The sequence below is a fragment of the Schistocerca piceifrons genome, chromosome 8 (assembly GCF_021461385.2).
Source record: "Schistocerca piceifrons isolate TAMUIC-IGC-003096 chromosome 8, iqSchPice1.1, whole genome shotgun sequence".
Lineage (NCBI taxonomy): Eukaryota > Metazoa > Arthropoda > Insecta > Orthoptera > Acrididae > Schistocerca > Schistocerca piceifrons.
The window spans coordinates 29,192,977-29,216,718 of NC_060145.1; positions in this window are offsets into that span (position 1 = coordinate 29,192,977).

Consider the following 23,742-nt stretch of genomic DNA (forward strand, 5'->3'; position numbering starts at 1 on the left):
TACACACTACATCAGATTGCCAGACAATTTCTGGGCTGTTCTTGAGAGAAAAAGTGAATTAATTGAGAGTGCCTTCCCAGATATATTGAATAATTACTTAGATCATAATTGGAACGGTAATCGTACTAGAAATGTTGATGTTGGCGAAATTAGTTTCTGGATAGAGCTGTTGTTACCAGGTGATTTAATGTCTTTTAAATCAACCGACACAATAGTTGATGAAAATGAAGCAGTAAATTTCCCATCTGAACTTTTCAATTTTCTGGATATGCCAGGAATGCCGCCACACAGTCTTCGACTAAAGACTGGTTCATCGACTATTCTCCTCTGTAAATTAAATTCAAATACATTACGCAACGGTACACGTTTAGTCATCACAAGAATCACCGAAAATGTTCTCGAAGCAACCGTTTCGATGGGAGAGTTTAAACAAGAAATCGTCGTGTTGCCACGTATTGATAGGCTTCAATTTCCGATTCGTTTGACTTTCGCGATTACCATCAATAAGTCTCAAGCCCAAATAGTGTCTGTTTGGAGTTTGGACTTCGAAAATACATGTTTCTCCCACGCGCAACTATATGCCGCCTGCTCACGTGTGGGAAAACCATGAAGTCTATTCGTATTAGCAGAACACAGGTTAACCAAAAATAATGTGCACGAATTATCACTTAGTTAATTGAAAATTTTAAATTGTGATAATCTAAACTAATAGAAACAATAATTAAAGATCAACGTTAGTTACCCCATGTATAAAATTTAATTTTTGTGTTTATTAATTTATTAAGTAATTTGTAAACATGTCATTGTCGACAAACTATAGTTGAATATGAGGTGAATAAAATGTATATTAACAAATTTTTTATGTTTGTTTGTGGTTAAGTTTTTACTTTCCGACACTTACCAATCACTTTCAAATTTTGGCGTAACTTTTCATTCTCAACTCCGTATCTTTTACGATCGGCTTACCTATTTTCAGCTTTATTAGTGATTATTAATTTTATTGTATTAAAAAGATGAGTACAAAATAAATTCAACCTATTATAACTACTGAGCCACACCAAAGCGCGGCTGGTTCAGCTAATAATTTTATATATTACAGATTATATTTTTTGATTTGTTGATAATCCTGTCCACAATTGACATCCAAATATAATGAGGGCACATCCCAAGGTCAATGCCGGCCACTGTGGCCGAGCAGTTCTAGGCTCTTCAGTCTGGAACCGCACGACCGCTACGGTCGCAGGTTCGAATCCTGCCTCGGGCATTGATGTGTGTGATTCCCTTAGGTTAGTTAGGTTTAAGTAGTTCTAAGTTCTGGGGGACTGGTGACCATAGCTGTGAAGTCCCATAGTGCTCAGAGCCATTAGAACCTCAAGGCCAACGTTTACGTCGATGGCTAGGTAGTCGGCACCGGGGTCGAACTATAAGGCTACACATCGCCACACTAACACCGGCTCAAGGTCTTGTCACTTCCAACGAATGGAAGTGTTAGTGAGTTGTGAGACAGTTCAGGAGCTGACCGCAGGTGGAGCTGATGCCGCTCCTACTCTGTCTTTGATGGCACTTGCGTATTTGTGAGGTGTAATGTTAATTTTAGTGTTAGTAATAACGATACTTTTATTCAAATTAATATTTGGCTGACTGTAACTAATGTTAGAACTGCTAGTCCAGGTACAACACGTTACTTAGCGCTTTACCGGACTGCCTTTTCTCGTACTTCTGGTTTGTAAACGTTTATAAATTTATTTTTCATTCCAGTCAGTGACTCTAAACCGAGATTTGACGTGAAAGCGTTACGCTTGAGAGACCATCTAGTTTCCTGTCAAGGTTGCGAGCTGTTTATGCACTGTTTAAAGTACTATCTGAAGGTCAACAGGCGCAACTGGTACAGCATGTATCGATTGCTTCGGCTAGACTCCGCTGTACTGCTTGAGTATCTTCATAGTATGAAAGGAGGAAAGAACGCCGACTGTAAAAGATGAACTGTTTAGTACTAAAACACTTGTCAGCTTCTGATATTGATGAAGGCCATTGATTAACCTTGTCTAATACTTTGATGGTGATAGGAAGCGATTGTGTTGAAGTTGAATACTGCGAATGGTACAGTGTGTTGTCAACCTGTTCGCCAAGCTCCTCAGTATTTAATTTTGGATGAGTGCCTTTAAACAGTTCCCTTACTCATTTTGTTGGTTAAGGCTGCAGTATTACTAAAAGTATATATCATTAGGGACCTTTACACTTGCAAACGGTCTTTAAATTGTTTAAAAAATCTTAGGTAAGGTCAGTAACCTGTATCTTTGAGGAACGATTTTGGCTAACCTCTGATTTTCTTCACTCAAGGTGCTTTGAAATCATATTTTGGGATTTTTAAATTTTTTTAAACTCCACCATTTTGGGCTCGTATTGCTAAAACCTAGTTTCTTTAAGTCATAGCCAAGGGGTTAAATTTTTATTGAATGAAGGCCCTTTGATTTGAGAACTGTCGTAGCGCTGGTACTTCTTTTTCAAATTACATTACCCAAAATGTTTCACTGTATTTTACCAAGGATATCGTCTTTAAAGTGTTGTTGAATGTTAATAGTCCCAATTAGTTATTGTACTCTAAGAAATTTATTCTGGTCGGTCCTTAGGTGTGTTTTGGATCATTGAAGAGTGCGGTCCCACCTGTATAATAGCTTATAGCTGTTTGAGAAGTGAACATATCTCGAATGCCAGACCTATAAGTTACTGCATAAAAGTTGTTGGAAAATGTTGATCCACAGCAGAACTGTTACCTGGTTTAATGTTGAGACAGTACATAATTTAAAGATGAAGAGTTGTTCATTTTTGGTGACCTTTACTGCTGTTACTCAAATTTCCAACCTTGTCATTTGCTTTGGAGTCACTTCGTGAAATAAAGTTATGAAAAACTTTAAGTGTTTATTTCTCCCTTTCTGTTTTGAGTTACTTGGTGAAATAAAGTTGCCAAGGATTCTACGCTTTCATTTCTGAGCATGAGTGCTTGGCACCTTCCAGTGTCAGTTTTGTGTATTTTCTTGAGGTAATTTCAAGACGCGTGAGTTTATTTGCTTCTTTCTGTGTATTCAGATATTTTTTTAACGTTACGTAAATTTCGCTTTGGTTACTTGTTTAAGGGGAACCCGTCCTCCAACTCCTAATGTGTTCGGGGAAACAAACAAATGAGCAACTGTAGCGATGTTACAATTTTCACAGAATCACTGCTGACGAAACTCGTTTATCTGGCTCTCATTAACCCGGAACTCTATTTCATCCAGATCGCGTTTCAGGTACAGTACCTGTAAAGTATTTAATTCTTCTGAAATAATGAAGACGATCGTCAAAGTTAAATTCAACCTACCGCGTTATACGGATCCTAGCGCCGTGTCATTTAACAAGTTAACAACGAGTTGTGCAATATTCTACTAACCTCGTTTATTGCGAGTGTAAAAAGTCATCGAAGGGAAAGAAGATGGATGGAAGAATACACTGGATCTGATGGATAAAGAAAATCATTGAAAAACAATGACGCTGAATTTAATCGTAAATTGGAAGAATGAGCTACAACCATATATTGTCGATTCCACGGACGCAGCCGACACAATGAATAAAAAAAAACATGGTCCAGGATCTTCACACATAGGTTTTAATGATCTAAATGACTGACTGCATAACGACTCTGCCTTCGGTACAATTTCTGATCAAGAAATAAATGCCGTTATTTGGTGTTTTACGAGAAATTAAGTATAACGTGTATTGTATTTTCTTCAAAATTGTCATTTTGAGGACTGTGATTGTAATACTACAAGGTTAATAATTCGACAACCAGCAGCAGGTGTTGTTTGAAATGGTACATTTGATACCAACCACGATCGCTTTCCGATTTGTTACAACCCCATCTTAAGATGATTGTTACAGGTTTCGTTATTTTTATGCAGACGACTTGTTTTACATTGTTTACGGTTTACTACACTGGCAGAGAAAGGTTTTTGTTCATTATTTGGTAAAAATTTACTAGCGGTTTAATTCTTATTACCTCTATCAAAGCATTTATGATGCGGCTTTGAAGTTATTAAAACGTGCAATGTGGTGGAAACTTAATGCTGTATTAATTATTTATTTCAGGTTTCTACTACCAGCCACTTTTTATTTTATGCTTAATTTAACATAATGAAACGCGTTTCGAACGTGTATTGTTCATTTTCAAGCGTTTGTACATACATACATACTTGGAGAAATGTTACTTAAAAATAAACATTTTTAAACTAGATTAATCTAGAGCACTTTGTTTTTTACTGTAGCTACTGGTGTGGCATTTAGGGATAGGAGGGGGGCAGCGTATATCGAGAGATCGAAGTCAGTGATGTCTTCTGCACGTTTTCTTCTTTGTTGTTGACTATGTATATCACAGCGGTTACGTCCTCTTGCAGCTTCACTTTTATCACTGGCGCAATGGCGGAGTTGTTTGTTGACATTACACTATTGCACATTATATTTTGTCACTAAATGCCACTGCACAAATTGCTTCGATGTTATACACACAACACATGATGGCGGACTGTAGCATGTGAGTCTCTATCGATTATCGAAATTTTGTGTCGATATTCTTGGTTCTACTCGATTATTTACATTGACGTTTCGTGAATCTATTGAGTTAGAGCTGGCTTAAGACTGTTGAAGAATTTTGAGTTTTTGAATACGGTTAGTTCATTAAGAATGTTATCTCCATGCTTTGTTTTATGGTATGAAAATTTCTATTTCTTCCGTGATAGCCATTCGTTTACTTTTTCCGATTTTATGTAAAATTTCGAGGTTGTCTTCGATTTTCAAAGAGTGGCCTGTGTCTTTAATGTGAGTTGCTACTGCTGATTTGTTACATTTACGAAGTCTGTAGCAGTCTAAATGTTCTTTGAATCGGGTTCTGAAATTTCTGCCTGTTTTGCCGATATAATATTTATTACATTGGCTGCAGGTAAATTTGTAAATGCCAGATGCATCAAGACTTGTATCTGGTGGTTTTATATTGTCAATAAGCTCCCTACTTAGGATGTTGTTGGTGCTGAAGCTAATTTTTTCTTCTGTGTTTTTGGATAGTCTTGCTAATTTCTCAGATACTATTCCAAGATATGGCATTTTTACATTTTTGACTGCTGAGGCACTGTCAGTTGTGAGTGTAGTTTGATGTTGTTTCTTCAGTTTATTTCTTATCTGTTGCGACATTGTATTAATTAGAGAAGGGTCATGTCCATTGTTTATTGAAGTATATGTAATGGTTTCTATTTCTTGTTGGAGTTCTGTTTGTTGAAGTGCAAATTTGTGTGCTCTGTACAGCATTGATCCATAAGCAGTGTTTTTGTGGGAGGAGGGACGTGTTGAGGAGTTTGGTATAGTGGTGTCAGTGCCAGTAGGTTTTCTGTAAACAATAAAAGCTAGCTTTTGGTTCTGTTTTGATGTTTTTATGTCAAGAAAAGGTAGCCTACTTAAAGATAATCAATTCACCCTTCAACAGGAAGAAGACAAGTTCATACATCACTGACTTCGATCTCTAGATATACACTGCCCCCTCCTTCCCCCCAAATGCCACACCAGCAGCTACAGTAGAAAACAACGTGCTCTAAATTATTCTGGTTTAAAACTGTTCATTTTTAAGTAACATTTCTCGATGTATGTATGTATGTACAAACGCTTGAAAATGAACAAAATATGTTCGAAACGCGCTGCATTATATTAGATTAAGCATAAAGTAAAAAGTGACTGGTAGCAGAAACCTGAAATAAATAATTTTCCCACACAGTCACGGTTTACAAACATCGCCATTATGGCTGAAAATAATTAATGCTGCATGTTGGATGTGGACTGTGCGACTGTTGTTCAGTGAGTCCGTTCAGGTCACTGATGAACACCTTACACCATACCATCCTGTGTTTAATTGGTGCACATACGATGATTATTTACAGTGTGTGGCCCAGTTTCACACTAGTAACATAAACAATACATTCAAAGATGTTACAGTTGTAGGGTACCGCTGATGAGAGAATGTATGGATGACGTAAAATACGGCGTTCTCATAAATTATCGTTAACAACATAACCTTTTAATAATTTTAAAACTATACTAGATATTAACAAGTATTTTTAAACATGTGACAACTCATAAAGATTTGGTTGCATTCCACGTGACGTAATTCTGACGCAAAATTAAACTTGAAACTTCGATAAAATGGAGAAAGATCGGTGTGTGGCCTAGTTCATGCAGACAACGTCCGATACCAAGTCCAACGAAACATACGAACACGATATGGAGGGCAACCACAGTCCCGACCACCTGTTCAGGCTTGGCGTACGTCATTTACGGAAAACAGAGTGAGGTGGCGCAGTGGTTAGCACACTGGGCTTGCTTTCGAGAGGACGACGGTTCAAACACGTCTCCCGCCATCCTGATTTAGGTTTTCCGTGATTTCCCTAAATCTTTTCAGGCAAATGCCGGGATGGTTCCTTTCATAGGGCGCGGCCGGTTTCCTTCCCTATCCTTCCCTAATCCGAGCATGTGTACCGTCTCTAATGGTTTCGTTGAAGACGTGACGTTGAACACTATTCTCCTCCTCAATTTACGGAGACAGCTAGGGTTCTTCAAAAAAAGGGGCAGGTCGCCCATCTGTTTCAGAAGCCAACGTGGACAAGGTACGGCAGGCGTCTGCAGGGACTCCGACAAAATCTCTACGCACGGCTGCCAGAGAGTTGGAGACGACACAGATGAGTACGCGAAAGTACTTGCTCCCCTTCTAACAGCCGTGTACCGCAAGTCTCTAGAGGAACGCAAGGTTCCAAATGATTGGAAACGAGCAGAGGTATGTTCCAGTTCTCAAGAAGGGTCGTCGAGCAGATGCGCCAAACTATAGGCCTATATCTCTGACATCGATCTGATGTAGAATTTTAGAACACATTTTCTGCTCGCGTATCGTGTCATTTCTGGAAACCCAGAATCTACTCTGTAGGAATCAACTTGGATTCCGGAAAGAGCGATCGTGTGAGACCCAACATGCTTTATTTGTTCATGAGACCCAGACAGTATCAGTACAGGCTCCCAGGTAGATGCCAGTTTCCTTGACTTCCTGAAGGCGTTCAATACAGTTCTGCACTGTCGCCTGATACACAAAGTAACAGCCTACGGAATATCAGACCAGCTGTGTGACTGGAGTGAAGAGTTTTTAGCAAACAGAGCACAGCATGTTGTTCTCAATGGAGAGACGTTTACAGACGTTAAAGTAGCTTCTGGCGTGCCACAGGGGAGTGTTATGGGACCACTGCTTTTCACAATCTATATAAATGACCTAGTAGATAGTGTTGGATGTTCCATGCGACTTTTCGTGGATGATGCTGTAGTGTACAGAGAAGTTGCAGCATTAGAAAAATGTAGCGAAATGCAGGAAGATCTGCAACGGATAGGCACTTGGTGCAGGGAGTGACAACTGCCCCTTAACACAGACAAATGTAATGTGTTGCGAATACATAGAAAGGAGGATCCTTTATTGTATGATTATATGACAGCGGAAAAAACCCTGGTAGAAGTTACTTCTGTAAAATATCTGGCACTATGCGTACGGAACGATTTGAATTGGAATGATCATATAAAATTATTTGTTGGTAATGCGGGTGCCAGGTTAAGAATCATTGGGAGCGTCCTTATTAAATGTGGTCCATCAACGTAGTGGTGGTTTACAAAACAGTCGTTCGACCTATACTTGAGTATTGCTCATCAGTGTGGGATCTGTACCAGGTCGGATTGATAGAGGATATAGAGAAGATCCAAAGAAGAGCGGCGCGTTTCGCCACAGGGTTATTTGGTAAGCGTTATGGAGATGTTTAGCAAACTCAAGAGGCAGACTCTGCAAGAGATGCGCTCTGCATCGCGGCGTGGCTTGCTGACCAGGTTTCGAGAGGGTGCGTTTCTGGATGAGGTATCGAATATATTGCTTCCCCCTACTTATACATCCCGAGGACATCACGAATGTAAAATTAGAGAGATTCGAGCGCGCACGAAGGCTTTCTAGCAGTTCAAAAAATGTTCAAATGTGTGAGAAATCTTTTGGGACTTAACTACTAAGGTCATCAGTCCCTAAGCTTACACACTACTTAACCTAAATCATGTTGCGATGGAAGAAGAGCCAACGCCGTGTTACTAGAGGAGGCCGAAACGCACTCGTTTCAGCTGACGCAGGCTGACGTGAGGAGGGAAGGACTATACTGACGTGAGGTCTGGAACATGACAAGGAATTACAATTCAGAAAGCGGACTAATTAGTTTGACACGTAACTTTAATCCATTAATGATGAACGTAGCGCTTGACGGTACATGCTTCACGATATTATCTGTTCAGAAGACATATAGTAACTGAATATGGCGCCTCGCAAGGTCGTAGCAAATTACGTAGCTGCAAGCTATGCTAAACTGTCGTCTCTGCAAATGAGAACGTATGTAGACAGTGAACCATCGCTAGCAAAGTCGGCTGTACAACTGGGGCGAGAGCTAGGGAGTCTCTCTAGACTAGACCTACCGTGTGGCGGCGCTCGGTCTGCAATCACTGATAGTGGCGACACGCGGATCCGACGTATACTAACGGATCGCTGCCGATTTAAAGGCTACCACCTAGCAAGTGTGGTGTCTGGCGGTGACACCACAGATTATACTAAGGACAAACACACACACCCTTGCCCGAGGGAGGACTCGAACCTCCACCGGGACCAGCCGTTTCCGGCAGTCGCTCTTCCCGCGAACAATACGCGACTGGAACAGGAAAGGGTGCTAATGACAGTGGCATGTAAAGTGCCCTCCGCCACACACCGTTGGGTGGCTTGCAGAGTATTAATGTAGATGTAGATGTAGACGGTGCACAGTGTCTTGCATGAGAGGTTATTGGCTGTGTCCCTACTGTTGAAACGTCCCCTTAGAAAAATTATAGAAGACTGTGCTTAAACTGACACACAATATTTTTTAGCGCATACATGACTGGGCTTAAACTGACACACAATATTTTTTAGCGCAATGCAATCTGACTTTCAATAATCCCTACAAAAGAATGGCCCTAACTAACATTAACCTATACGTTTCACAAATCACTTACCTCACCAAAAATCTTCGTTACTCGAACTACTGCAATACAGCAAGCGCCACTACTGACAGTTAAAGAAAAGATTCAAACTACGGAAGGCACTAACTACTGATAGGCATAGTTAGCAAATGAAAGATTTTAATAGAGAACAAACAATGTATTTACCTTAATAGTGCTGAAAAATCATAATATACATAGCAGTTCATGACATCCAGTCTTACAAATTTTAAAACTCCGCCATTTCTCTCCCCACATCCACCACTGCTGGCGGCTCACCTCCAACTGCGCAACGCTACGCGCTGTTCACATCCAGCTGCCGCTGCCCAACACTACAATGGCAGACAACAATGCAAACTAGCCACAGACTGCACACAGCACAGCCAGTGATTTTCATACAGAGTGCTACGTGGCGTTGCCAATAAGAAAACTTAAACAGCCTACTTACATAGCCACCATGTTCTCCACAAAAAATTTTACAAACTGTTTTGGGCAGTGGCCAATAGTGATTTGATAAAATTTTTCATAATTACAATAACAAAGATATCAAATGCACACACTTACTGATACAATGTTGGTCAAAAGTTAAAATTTTCTCACAGTCCATAAAGACAGTCCTGATCATTCATCACAGTAAAATTGCAGTGTTTTTCTCAAAGTCTGAGCAGTAAAAGAAAATGCACATGGATGTAGTGGATTTCCATGCAGTCTTGAAGAAGTAGTGTTGTCCTTCCAACGGAAAGACAGTGCTGACTCTTGAAATGCAGACAGGTAATGGGCCAAAACAGAGCAAACCCACCGCAGAGTCAGTCGAAGTTTTGAAGAATGTTGGTAGGTAGGTCATCACAGAGTAGACCCACTGTAGCCCTGGTAGAGATTACGGTATTGGTGGGCCACCAGAGGTGCAGACCCACTGCAGTTCTTGTAGAAATAATGGTGGTGGTGAGTCATCAAAGGTGTAGACCCACTGTAGTCCTTGTAGAGACGGTCAGCAACCATCTGTTGCGGCTGTGGAGGTGCACAACCACCATCGAAGAGTCTTGCGGACAACATAGCAAGTCCATAAACTACCACTTGTGCACTCAAAAAGTTTTTGAAATTGTCCTTAGAACCAGCAATGCTGTTATCCAGTCCCTTGCTGAATTATTAACACACGTGCAAACACTAACAGTCCCTACTTCTCACATATTGTCCAAATACTATGACCAACAGAAACATGTGCAGTTAAATGGAACTTACAAGTTACTTAATTTGATGAACTGGTGTCAATTACAATTATATAACATAAGAATACAATTACTAAGGTACAAAATACATCATTAAAGAACATAACAATACAGATAACATTTGTAGTAATATGGGCTTTACAAAAGAATCGAAATAACATATACATCAGTGTTACAGGAATTATGACATAAGTAAATACATAAAAGATCAGAATAACTTTTGAAACATCAACTTCACACCTGAGCATTAAAACAAAACAGAATAAATAATGTCTAAGCATATTTACAAGGTAAATAACATATTATCAGAAAAATTCTACAACATAAATCTTATTAGCTAGACACACACACAGACGGGAAAAACACAAATTCACATAGTGTAATAACACAAAAATACAGGACAGGGTTTGTTTTCAGTGTCACATTTGGTACTGCAGTCCACCACAAAACTTCATTTCATATATCTTTCCTCTTATTTCAACATTTGTTTCCACCAAAAAAATTCTATCCAAGCTTGCTTTCTGTATTTATATGTTCACACATTTCTTACCTCATTATTTATTTTCCATTATTTTACCTCGTCATTTATTTCCAAGAAAATCCTACCTAAACTTGTTGTCTGTAAACCCTACTTTTTTGTTCATATCCTCTTTCAAAATACTTTTTTTGGCCAAACCATATTCTTATAGCTTCTCAATGGATTTCTTCCAATTCATCACAAGTCGTTCTCTTATATAGCCTACCCCATTTTAAGCTAACTTAAATCTACTGAGCTCAGATGCTAAACTAAGGGACGAGGCAATGCAGCAGCACAAAACAATGAACACAAACAGCAGTGACAGAAAATTCAAATTCGCAAAGCAATTGCAATATTACAACTAATATAAGGCACTGTGCAGCAAACAAGAAAAATAAATCCGTAGTAAAACTGGCTTAACAGCGTAATACAAAGTCAAAATCAGTAGCACTATACCTGGCACACAGCAGCAGCAAATGCAATAAACTATATCTAAACATGACAAAGCTCAAACAGAAAAAATATTACATTAAAAACAACAATGCAGGCAAGGGAAATGTATATTCACATCTTAATGTCTATGTAATTAAAGTGGTGCACCACAAAAAGTTATTCTACCAAAAAATTTACCAAGTAGTTGGAAAGAAAAATCCATATACAATTTCTGTGAAGAGAAATGTCTTTTTATGCTCCTTCGTTTTTTTTAATAGATCACAAAATTATTTACTGCATCTGTAGGCATAAAATATTTATATTAGTACATCTATTAAATTTTATTTTAACCAATGCTGCAGTGCAGCTAGAAACTAGATATTAAACAAAATGAGTAAATAAATACATAAAGCAAGCCATATGGCATTTCTCTCAACTAGCAAGACAATAGCCGTGATATGTTTCTCATCGCTTCATTAGGCATTTTAGTAAATATCATATATTAAGAGCTCCACAGTATAATAATATGTTTTCAAGTTTGAGCATGTCATATTTGCGATGCTTTCTACAGAGGAATGTCAACAGTGAGGATAATGGCCTCCCTTTTTTTCTACCTGTGCCTCTGAAAAGGCACACACTAATGGCTTTTTCTCCAGGCGTCTGACACAGCTGGGTGCCCACGACGCATTACATGCAGGTGGTCACTTAACTTTCTTACGGAAATATTTACGACAGCAGTTTCCGCTACAGTGGCAGTCTCATATAAAAAATTTCACAGGTCGAGAATTTGTGTTGCAAATGTGTACATACTAAACCTTATGAATATAACAGTGTCCAAAAAATTTTTGCCGGCATTGTGATACATTCACGCATTTACACACATTTCATAGCTCTTAGAGTACGATTCTTGGTTTCCAACATCCTTTTTCACAAGTCAGAGTCCCTAACCACTATTCATTACTCCTTACCTTACTACACATATAAATATTCGTCGACACTTCTTCAATATTTCATCATAACAGATACATATCGTAATCAAATTCCTCGTATAGCATCAGCTTATTGACCATAAACATACCTCAGCAGCATAATACACATCGTCGTCGTAAAAATAACATCATAACACCTCAGTCAAATCTCAAAAACGTCGTAGCTTTCTGCAGTAACGTCAAAACCTAAAAAATATTCTCTGCTCATTTCAATAGTGTCATCTAACTCAAACGTACTTTAAAATCATGCTCCCTTACCAAATCCATCATTCAACGCTCTCATAGTATCACAATGGTTCCGAAAAAATATGAACATTTCACAAAGTACAGACAACATACAATGTCGTAAGTGAGAAGTAATCCAACTCTGTAATTGCGTAAACATGTGTCACTGATGTAGTAAAATAATGTTTGTTACTCTGTTAAATAATCAGATAGCTGTGTAGTTTATGTGTTAGAGAAATATGCTACCGATGTGTAAAGTTGTATAAGCAAATACCATATTAGCTAGGGGTCCTTGTGCTTGCCAAACACATGGTACACAAAGTACGTGTGTACCCCCCTGAGGATGAATGTAATTATACCCTCAGGTGTTACAGATTACAGCAATGGAATGATATGTATCACGGAAAACCTCTGTATCGTTGTACTTCAAACATCTTTAAGAATAAATGTTTTAAGTACAAAATTAATCACTCAAATACGTGTGCTGTACCGCTAAACTGTGTGTCTTGCTGTAAGATAATCTCTGTGGAAGTGTCGTAGTTATCGTCCTCCGAAAGCTAAGTTCTGCAGAAGTCAATGTACTTGCCTCATGATAAACAAAAGTGAAATGCTTTGCGTATAGATATCTTAGTTATTACGCTTACTGCCGTGATGAAGAAAGTACTGTGCTGTAACGTATTGTTGTGCTACGGAAAAGGCTGTCTCATTGTAGCTATACCACAAAAGTTACTACTAAAACATGTTTTACTTTCCAGAATAATTCAGAAAAACTGTGCAGATATAAAACAGAAACACCGCAAAAGCAACGTTGTAAACTGTCACTCATTAGTAGCGTCGTGATAAAATCGTGTAGCTGTCACATAAACTAACCACTGTGTCATCTGGTATCTCACAGAAGGTACTTTAAATCCAGAATATATTTTCAAGTGAACCAAAATGTTGCATTAAAATCTCATTAGCAGTACTGGTAAATGTTCTAAGTGTGAAAGCCTTATAGTCGTTACGTAATCGTGCAACTAACAAGCAAGAATGTACACACACAATAACACTGTGACGTCTGTTCACTATAACAATGTATTCGTAATTTCTGTTTAAATAAGTTCTCTTGGTTCTTGATTGGATATTTAACTTCAAACATTGTTGCATGTTAACAGATTCTAAGTCTGTCAAAGCATACTAGTAATGTAAAGTGAAAAGTTATATGGCAAAGACAAAGTTAAAAAGCAGATTATCTTTCAATAACCGGCTTTACATGTGAAATGTGGTGTAAATCTTTACTCTTCCTAGTACGCAGAGTTTCAACTTCAACGCAATTATCATGTGGTATACGTCGGATTCTGTAAGGTCCATTGTAAACTAGAAAGAATTTGTGACTCTACTGTTTCTTCTTATGTGTCAATGAATGAGATTTAATGAGAACTTTCTGACCAATATATAATTTCTTTGCATTTGCTTTACCGCGCAGTTTTCTCCTTTTGTCTGCTGCAGATTTTATATTTTTAAGAGCCAAGTTAATTATGTCTTTGTGTCGAAGTTTACGTGTATTCGGGAAAGGTACAAGCTCTCTGATTCTGTTCGGTGGTTCTTCATTCTTCAGTACAAGATCAGGTGGTAAAGCAGTGGAGTCATGAGGCATTTCATTCAGCGCGTTTTGAAATAAGTGTAAATATCTGTCCCAATGTTGATGCTTTCTGTGACAATAAAGTCTGCAAAGCTTATTGATTTCTTTCATAATCCTTTCAGATGGGTTACAATGTGGTGAGTACAATGAAATAAAAACAGGTTTGATTTTATGATTCGGAAGCATGCGTGATCAAACAGCAGATCTGAATTGCGGTCCGTTATCTGAAATGACTTTAGCAACGTGGCCAACTTCACGTAAGAAATTTTTAACAAAGGCGTTGGATACAGACCGTCCAGTGGCTTTACGTAACGGAGTGAAAGAAAAAAAATTTGAAGTAAGTTCAACAGCGACTAGAACATACGAAAATCCATTCGATGTTCTGACAAGGGGTCCCAATAGATCAACAGCACCAAATTCTTTTAATTTAGGAGGAATAATAGGAAACAACAGAGCACGATGTGAGATAGTAGATGGTTTCGCCTTTTGACAAAGTTTACAAATAGACAAGACTCTTCGAATTCTCTTTTCCATATTGTTGAAATAACAAGACGTTCGAAAAATATGATAACATTTTAGTGGACCAAAATGTGCGTAGCTGAAATGAATGTACCAAATGAGCTTATTAACAAAATCGTCTGGAATGCAAAGTACCCATAGCTTGTCATCAACAGTGCAGCGTTTGAAGAGCATGTTGTTTCTAACCAGGTAATAATGCTGAATCTGTGCGTGTGTCTTTTCATGCCATTTGCTCTTGATGTCTTTCTAAATCGGATCTTTATCTTGTTCATGAGCAATGTCCTTTAAAGATGTGGTGATGAAGTTTTCAAAGGCAACTTTCTGAATGTAAAGAACACTGAAATTTTTCTCGAGGTTGTCTTCTGTGTTACTTTTCTCAAGCCCAGCCGGTGCGCGTGACAGTGCGTCCGCAACAATGTTCTCCTTGCCGGGAATGTAGACTATTGTGAAGCAGAATTCTTGCAGAAACAATGCCCAACGTTTTAACCTGTCATGATTTAATTTTGAAGACATAAGAAATTGTAATGCACGATGATCACTGTATACTTTTACGTGCTTACCAGAAAGAAAGAAACGGAATTTGTTAAATGCCCAAACGATGGCTAAAGCTTCTAATTCAGTAACGGAATAATTTTTTTTCAGATTTTGTTAGCAGTCAGCTAGCAAAAGCAATGGTTTTCTGAACAGTAGTGTCATTTTCTATGGCTTCTTGAAATAAATGGGCACCAAGACCGACTTTAGAAGAATCCGTGCTAAGGCAGAAATCTTGTGACAGATCTGGATGAGCTAGTATTGGCGCGTTAAGTAGCGATTCTTTCAAAGAATTGAATTCCAACTGTGCTTGTTCGTCCCAGTTCCAAATAGTACTTTTTCCAGTGAGAGAACAAAGTTTTGGTGTAAGTAGAATTTGCATATTCAGAAAACGACGGTAAAAATTTACGAGACCTAGAAAACTGCGGACTTGTTTTTTCGTGGATGGAACTGGAATGGCTCTGATTGCTTCCTACTTTTCTGGATCCGGCTGAATGCCTTCAGAAGAAATAATATGTCCCAAAATCTCACCTTTGACCTACCGAATTCAGATTTTTCCAAGTTAACTGTAATTCCAGATTCTGCAAAAATATGTAACATGCTGTTGAGGATGCGATTGTGTTGTTCCCATGAGGCTTCTGCTATCAGAATATCGTCCACATATAAGGCGATGTGACGTTTTAAGAACTCAGGTAATATCGAATTTAGCCCGAGAATGAATGCTGCTGAAGAAATGTTCAAACCAAAGAGAAGTTTCCGAAACTGATAACAAACGCCGAAACAAAGGAAAGCTGTGTATTTTCTACATTCTGGATGAAGTTCGATGTGATAAAAGCTGGATCTAAGATCAATGGAAGACAACACTTTTACACCATTAAAATTTTGAAGAAGTTCTGCCATTGATTGCGGCCTGTCTGTTTCAGGAATGATGATAGTATTGATTTGTCTCGAATCTAAGACAAGTCTGATCGATCCATTTTTCTTCTCAACAACATGTAATGGATTGTTGTATGAGCTTACTGCAGGCTCAATAATGCCCTCATTAAGCATATATTGTATTTCTGTTCTAACACGGTCCGTATAATGTGCTGGAATTACATATGGTCTAACACAAAATTTAGTATGCTCACGAACACGAAATTGGTATTGAAATCCCTTGATTGTTTCTGTTTTGTGAGTAAAAACTGTGGAATGTGCTTGTAAAATCTCAAAAAGGTCTTGTCTATCAGTGTCATTACAGTTCTCAATTGTTCGAATTTTATTCTGAATTAACTCATTAGTATCAAATATGTCGTCGATATCATCCCTGTCAGTACTTGCAGAGTGATTGTTAGTGTCTAGTTCCGTAGAAAATTCCGAACCGTTGTCTAACAGAAGGTAAAACCGATTAATTTCCTCGTCATGGTTTGAGAGCCAATCTTCAAATGTCAAAGCTATTGACTTACCTCCTTTCTCTAAACTTATTTCAGCACCGTGAAAGTTGTAAGATTGCTTTGTATTCATTCAAAAAGTCTACTCCCAGTATAATTTCCGTCGACAATAATGGAACAATAAGAAAGTTCATAGAGAAGCTGTGGCTTTGACAAAAAAATTCTGAGTTGGTTTGCTGGCGTACATCTACACTTTTTCCAAAGATTTCACCTTGTAATTTAATCCTACGTAACGGAAGTGTTGGGCAATCGTTCGATTTGTTGCATTTGCTAAAGGCGGTTTCACTAATTACTGAAATGGGACTGCCAGAGTCAAGTACTTCCGTAAATTTTACGTCATTCACTGTAATGTGAATCACAGTATACGCAATGTTGTTATGTTTTACGTTGTGTTCCTGGAGTAAGATGTCCCAAATGTCTTCCATTTTTACGTAATTACTAGCTACGGCAGCTGCGTCGTCAGTTTCCTAAGTACGTTTTGTGGCTGCCAGCGGTGTGAGTCATTGCCTATAGTCTCTTTGTCGGCGCGCGTCGTTATTGGGATTTGGAGACCTAACTTCTACAAATTCACCTTGTCGAGAGGGCCCTGCTCTGTTTGAATCCCGCCAGTTCTGATGCAGTTCAGGTCTGTCGTTACGATCATATCGTATGTCGTCATGTCGGTAGATTCCATAGTTTCTTTCTTGTCGGTCACGTGGTGGAGAATTTCTCCCTGAGCCGTAAATGCGTGCTGGACCGTTATGTCTAAAGTTATTCTGTCTCCCTTGATAATAATTATTTTGGTTCCCATATTGTCTGTTTCTCAGATTGTCTCTGTGATAGTCATTACTGCGGAGAGGTGATCTTTCCCTGTAATTATTACTACTCTGCCAACGGTTGTGATACGGGTGGTGTCTGTTGTGGTCACGATTTACGTTGTAAGAATAGCCTTGTCGTGTATTATTTCTGTCATCGCGGAATTGTGACAGATGTGACCTGTAATTGTTGTGCTCCTGTTTTCGCGTTCCGCGATTGTCAGTGTCAATTTCCAGTTCTTGTAACAGTCCCTGAAAAGCTTCAATGTCATCTTTGCAACGTCCTGCCAAAATAATATGTCGTAAATGTTCAGGTAATTTGATTAAGCAAATGCGGATGAGTTCTGAGGTACTGTATGGGTTTGACAGGTACTGATTCTTGTGCAACATGTCTTCAAAATATTTCACAAGACTGGAAAATTCAGATTGTTCGAAATGTTTCATCATTATGATGCTATGTTTTACTAGGTCTTGTGTAGCTTGAGACCAATATGCTGAGAGGAAGGCATGGTAAAATTCTCCTTCACTGTGACAATCGTGAATGACCGATCGCATTCTTACAGCTCGTTCATTCTCTAAATAGCCACACATAAATTCTAATCTGTGCTCTAATGACCAGTTGGAAGGAAAACAATGAGAGAACTGATGGAGATACTCTTGTGGATGAATTTCGTTGCCAGAATTCTTAAATGTTTTAAATTTACGTGTAGTAATGAACAGCTTATAGTCAAAATCATCATGTCGGCGTGTCGCATGTCGGTCATTGTTACGTCTTTTCGGCGGTTCCAATTCAAAATTCGGTGCACCTTGCCAATTTCTTTCATAATTTCCGAAATGCGCTGTGTTATTATTTTGTGGCTGTTCCGTGTTTCTAAGTCCCTCTTCCCGTATTGGGGCGCGAGTGTCCTCTGAAATACGTAATTCTTGTATTACCTGTGTGAGCTGATCTTGTACTTCCCGGATTTCTCTTTGGTGTTGCGTATTAATTTGATTCTGATTTTGTTTGAATTTCCTAATTTGTTCGCACTCTTCTGTGTCATTAAAGACTACCAGTTTTGTGTCATTCAGATTATCATCTACCTCCGTAGATAAATTATTTAGTTGATCCGAAAGTTTAACTACTTTCTCTGATAATGAACTAATTTCCTCCATGTGTCTTTCTGAACCAATTTTCAGAGTATCTACTGTGTCCTTTAAGTTTTCCTGTGTTTTAGCAAGTTGCGTAACCGAATCGGTAGATGCAACTGAGTCAATTTCAGCTTGCAAGGTCTCAGGATTTTCATGAACAATAGTTTGCAGTTTTTTTATGGCTGCTCACAAATTTGTGATTTTACGTCAATACAGACTTTTTGACATTTCGATTCGATTTTATGTAACTCAGTAGTTAAATCTTCACGTATTTGTTCAAGTGTGGTGTCTAACTTTTGAAGATTTTGTTCTATTGTGTCTAACTTTTGAAGATTTTGTTCCATTGTGTCTAACTGTTGCTGTGTTTGTTTCTGGTGTTGTTCCATTGTGTCTAACTTGTGAAGATTTTGTTCCATTGTGCCTAACTTTTGGAGCTTTTGTCCCATTTGTTGCATTAATTGTAATAACAAAGCACTGGTGTCTGAAACATGTTCCTCAGTGCTATTCGGCAAAGCATTAGAACCGGCAGTATTCGCATTTTGAAAACCAGGAAATGTGTCTTGACTCATTTGAGAAAACGGCGAGGACGCAAAACCTGAATCTACAGTATTTGCAGGATTGTGTCCTGTCATTTCGGATGCCTGAGGCAAGCTGTTGCCGACCGATCGATCGATAATGCTTCCCTGTTCACTAATAGTTTCACTGCCTACACCATTATTTGCAGCCCGCTCCATTTCCCTATGCACGATTACCAAATTACTACTTTGAACATTAGATAATTCATTACACGGTGGCGCTAACACACTGTTTTCGTCTTCACTGTCATTTCTCAGTTTACTTTGGAGCCTAGTATTACGTTTTTCACACGCCATTATTGTCACAATATTTCACACGACAACACAGAAAAGCACAATTTGAAGAGCAAAATAAGAAAACACATTAACATAGCATTGAAAATAATATCTCGTTAATTGCAAGCGCAGCTGCGAAATACTTGGTGCAAATCTACATGCATGCCACAAGTGTTTTACAGTACAGGAATGAAAAACTACAACTACAAAGGAAATTCTGTCTACAATTACGCGCTAGCATTAAACAAAGGCTGCACTAATTGCACAAACTACAAGAAAAAAAATCAGAAGATTCCAGTGAGGTATCCTAGGCGAAGGGTCGACATATGAAACGTCCCCTTAGAAATAATATAAAAGACTGTGCTTAAACTGACACACAATATTTTTTAGCGCATACGTGACTGGGGTTAAACTGACACACAATACTTTTTAGCGCAACGCCATCTGACTTTCAATAATCCCTACAAAAGAATGGCCCTGACTAACATTAACCTATACGTTTCACAAATCACTTACCTCACCAGTAAATCTTCGTTACTCGAACTACTGCAATACAGCAAGCGCCACTACTGACAGCTAAAGAAAAGATTCAAACTACGGAAGGCACTAACTACTGATAGGCATAGTTAGCAAATGAAAGATTTTAATAGAGAACAGACAATGTATTTACCTTAATAGTGCAGAAAAATCATAATATACATAGCAATTCATGACATCCAGTCTTACAAATTTCAAAACTCCGCCATTTCTCTCCCCACATCCACCACTGCTGGCGGCTCACCTCCAACTGCGCTACGCTACGCGCTGTTCACATCCATCTGCCCAACACTACAAAGGCAGACAACAATGCAAACTAGCCACAGACTGCACACAGCACAGCCAGTGATTTTCATACAGAGCGCTACGTGACGTTGCCAATAAGAAAACATAAACAGCCTACTTACCGCACAGTGTCTTGCATGAGAGGTTATTGGCTGTGTCCCTACTGTATGCAGCCGCTTCGGGCATTAAAGCTTACGGAAAAACCACAGTCCGAGTAACTTCCGCTCCGGAAGTGTTTGTTAAGACTGACGCAAACAATGCCTTTTTGGAGAAAAAAAAATTAGTTCTCCGACGAGGCAAGGTTTCATGTATTCGTTTGTGTATGAGGTTCACAGCCACCTCATGTTACACGTAAAAAGTAAAGACATAATCCCTCCGCCAATGTTTGGTGCGGTCTGATGAAAAATTGCAGCAATAGCTCTTTTTTTTTAATCGTGTTTGCCGTCAACGATGTAGTTTACCGGGGCACGTTACAAGCGTTTGCTGTGCCACACACGGAATGCCTGTAACCTGATATCACATTCCGGCGGAATGGGGCACCACCACACTGCTCAAAAAATGTCCGTAAATGTGTGGATGAAAAGTTTCCGGATAGGTGGATTGGACGAGACAGTCCATTTCGATGGCCAACACACCGCTAGTCTTCTTCCTAGAGTTTGGTAAGTGTACCTGGTGTACCGAAACGGGGTTTGAGCATACAGGTCTTGAAGGCACGCATTCGCAATGCATTTGAACATGTCACCATGGAAGTTTTGAGTCACACGTGTGGTGGAATGGAATTCAGAATAGACGTTCTCGGCGCCACTAACGGTGCACACATTGGTGTGTATGGATAAGGAAACAAAACTTTTTCAGTTATATTATCAAGTACTGAAAAGCGTTTTTTAATATGCAGCTTTGTTTTAAAGGAATTAAAGTCTTAAGTTATAAAGATAATTTATGGACTCCTGGTATGCCTTTTGCTTATATAATGGAATAAATTTTAAAAACGAGGAAAAAGTAAAAATATCTTTAGTAGTTTCTAACATGCTGAGTGGTTAAGGCTACACATATGAAGGTTATATACAACCAAGGACTGTGTACAGCACATAAACACAATAAGATAAGTATGCTACTATAATGGTAACGCTATGTTTGAACGTTGAATATATAGTTACAATTGGTATTATAAATAGTCGTAGCATCCTTTGAATGCAAATTTAAAAAGGTAAAAGCAGTTTATATTGCGTTCATGAAAGGTGGGTAAAAATATATTTATGAAATCAATTTTGAAGTATTGCGGCTATGAGATTATTACGCTCGTTTAAACGATGAGAAGGCCTCACGGGAATTATTTAGGAACGAGGAGTTGGATGGCTCTGTTTTTCCATTGGGATGAGTGTTCATATGCAATGAAGAAGAACCTGGTGCACTTGCCTAATATCGTGTAGGGCCACGCGAGCACGCAAAAGTGCCGCTACACGTCGTGACAAGGACTCGTCTAATGTCTGAGGTAGTGCTGAAGGGAACTGACATCATGAATACTGCAGGGCTGTTCATAGATTCATAAGAGTACGAGGGGGTGAATATGTTTTCTGAATAGTACGTTGCAAGGCATCTCAGATATGGTTAATAATGTTCATGTCTGGGGAATCTGGTGATCACCGGAAGTGCTTGAACTCAGATGATTTTTTTGTGGAGCCACTCTGTAGCAATTCTGGACGTGTAGGGTGTTGTATTGTTCTGCTGAAATTGCCAAAGTCTGTCGGAATGCACAATGAGCATGAATGGATGCAGGGGATCAAACAGGATGCATACATACGTGTCACCTGTCAAAGTCGTGTGTAGACGTACCGGGGGTCGCATATAACTCCAACTGCGCACGCCACACACCATTACAGAGCCTCCACCAGCTTGAACAGTCCCCTGCTGACACACAGGGTCCATGGATCCTTGAGGTTCTCTCCATACCCATACACATCCATCCGCTCGATAGACTCGTCGGACCAGCCAGTTTTCAGGCATTAAGAGTCCAATGTCAGTGTTGACCGGCTCAGTCGAGGCGTAAAGCTTTGTGTCGTGCAGTCATCCAGCGTACACGAGTGGGCCTCCGGTTACCAAAGCCTATATCGGTAACGTTTCGTTGAATGCTTCCCACGCTGCCTCTTGTTGATGGCCCAGCACTGAAATCTGCAGCAAATTGCGGAAGGGTTGCAGTTGTGTCACGTTGAACGATTCTCTTCACGTCGTTGGTCCCGTTCTTGCAGGATCTTTTTCCGACCGCAGCGACTTCGGAGATTTGATGTTTTACCGGATTCCTGATACTCAATATACACCTCTGATATTGTCGTACGGGAAAATCGCCACTTCGTCGCTACCTCGGAGATGCTTTGTCTCATCGCTCGTGTGCCGATTGTAACGCCACGTTCAAACTCACTTAAATCTTGATAACCTGTCATTGTAGCAGCAGTAACCGACCTAGATACTGCTCCAGACACTCGTTGTCTTATATAGGCGTGTCCGACAGCGGCGCCGTGTTGTGCCCGTTTACATATCTCCGTATTTGAAAAAAAAAAAAAAAGAAATGGCTCTGGGCACTATGGGACTTAACTTCTGAGGTCATCACTCCCCTAGAACTTAAAACTACTTAAACCAAACTAACATAAGGACTTCAAACACATCCATGCCCGAGGCAGGATTCGAACCTGCGACCGTAGCGGTCGCGCGGTTCCAGACTGTGGCGCCTAGAACCGCTCGGCCTCCCCGGCTGCTCCGTACTTGAATAGCCATGCCTATACCAGTTTCTTTGGCTCTTCAGTGTAAACATGAACCTCAGTCTCTTGTAGAAGATTCATTGTGCCACCCTTATCTATAAGTTACGAGATCTGGAGGTTGGTTTTCTGTATTGTCTACTGTGTGATTATTTTCTGCAAGATGGGTGGCAAAGGCTGATAAGCTTAAGTTGTTCAGTCACTGGTCACGCAGCTGTATTTTAAGCCTTGTTGCAAAACTTACTACTTGTCACTGGTTGCTGTTGTAGTTATAAACCTTACAATGTTTATGTTTGTTGTATTTACTTCATGTTAATTACATATTTCTTTTTCTGAAGTTTTGGTCATAAAGTTTCACGATAATCCGTATGCACTAGTCACATCCAGTCCGGATAAACGTGGTCGTACTTTACTTTCAGACAGCGAACAAAACTGTTTACAGTTTTCATATATCATGAATGGTATGCGTCTGTTCTGCTACGACTCATCGCCACAGGCTGAAAGTGTGCGAACGAAATGTACAAGTTCGTTCAGCTGGTCTTACTCTCGCGTTTAATACCATCTCCCTTTGCTCATAACAGGTGGCTTGTAGCCGCACAACTTTCTACTTTCCATTAGAATTTAAACTGACGTTGGTTTTTGATTCGACAGCCGTCCATTCTCCGAACGGGATACGACAGTCGCGAACATTCGGCTGCGCGCGGCGCCGTTCCTATCGAAATGAAATTCCGCTACTGCCGAAGTTTCACTCGCTGGGAGGTATTCAGCCGGGGCACGCCGTTCAGTTCCTGAAATTGTTTGCCCA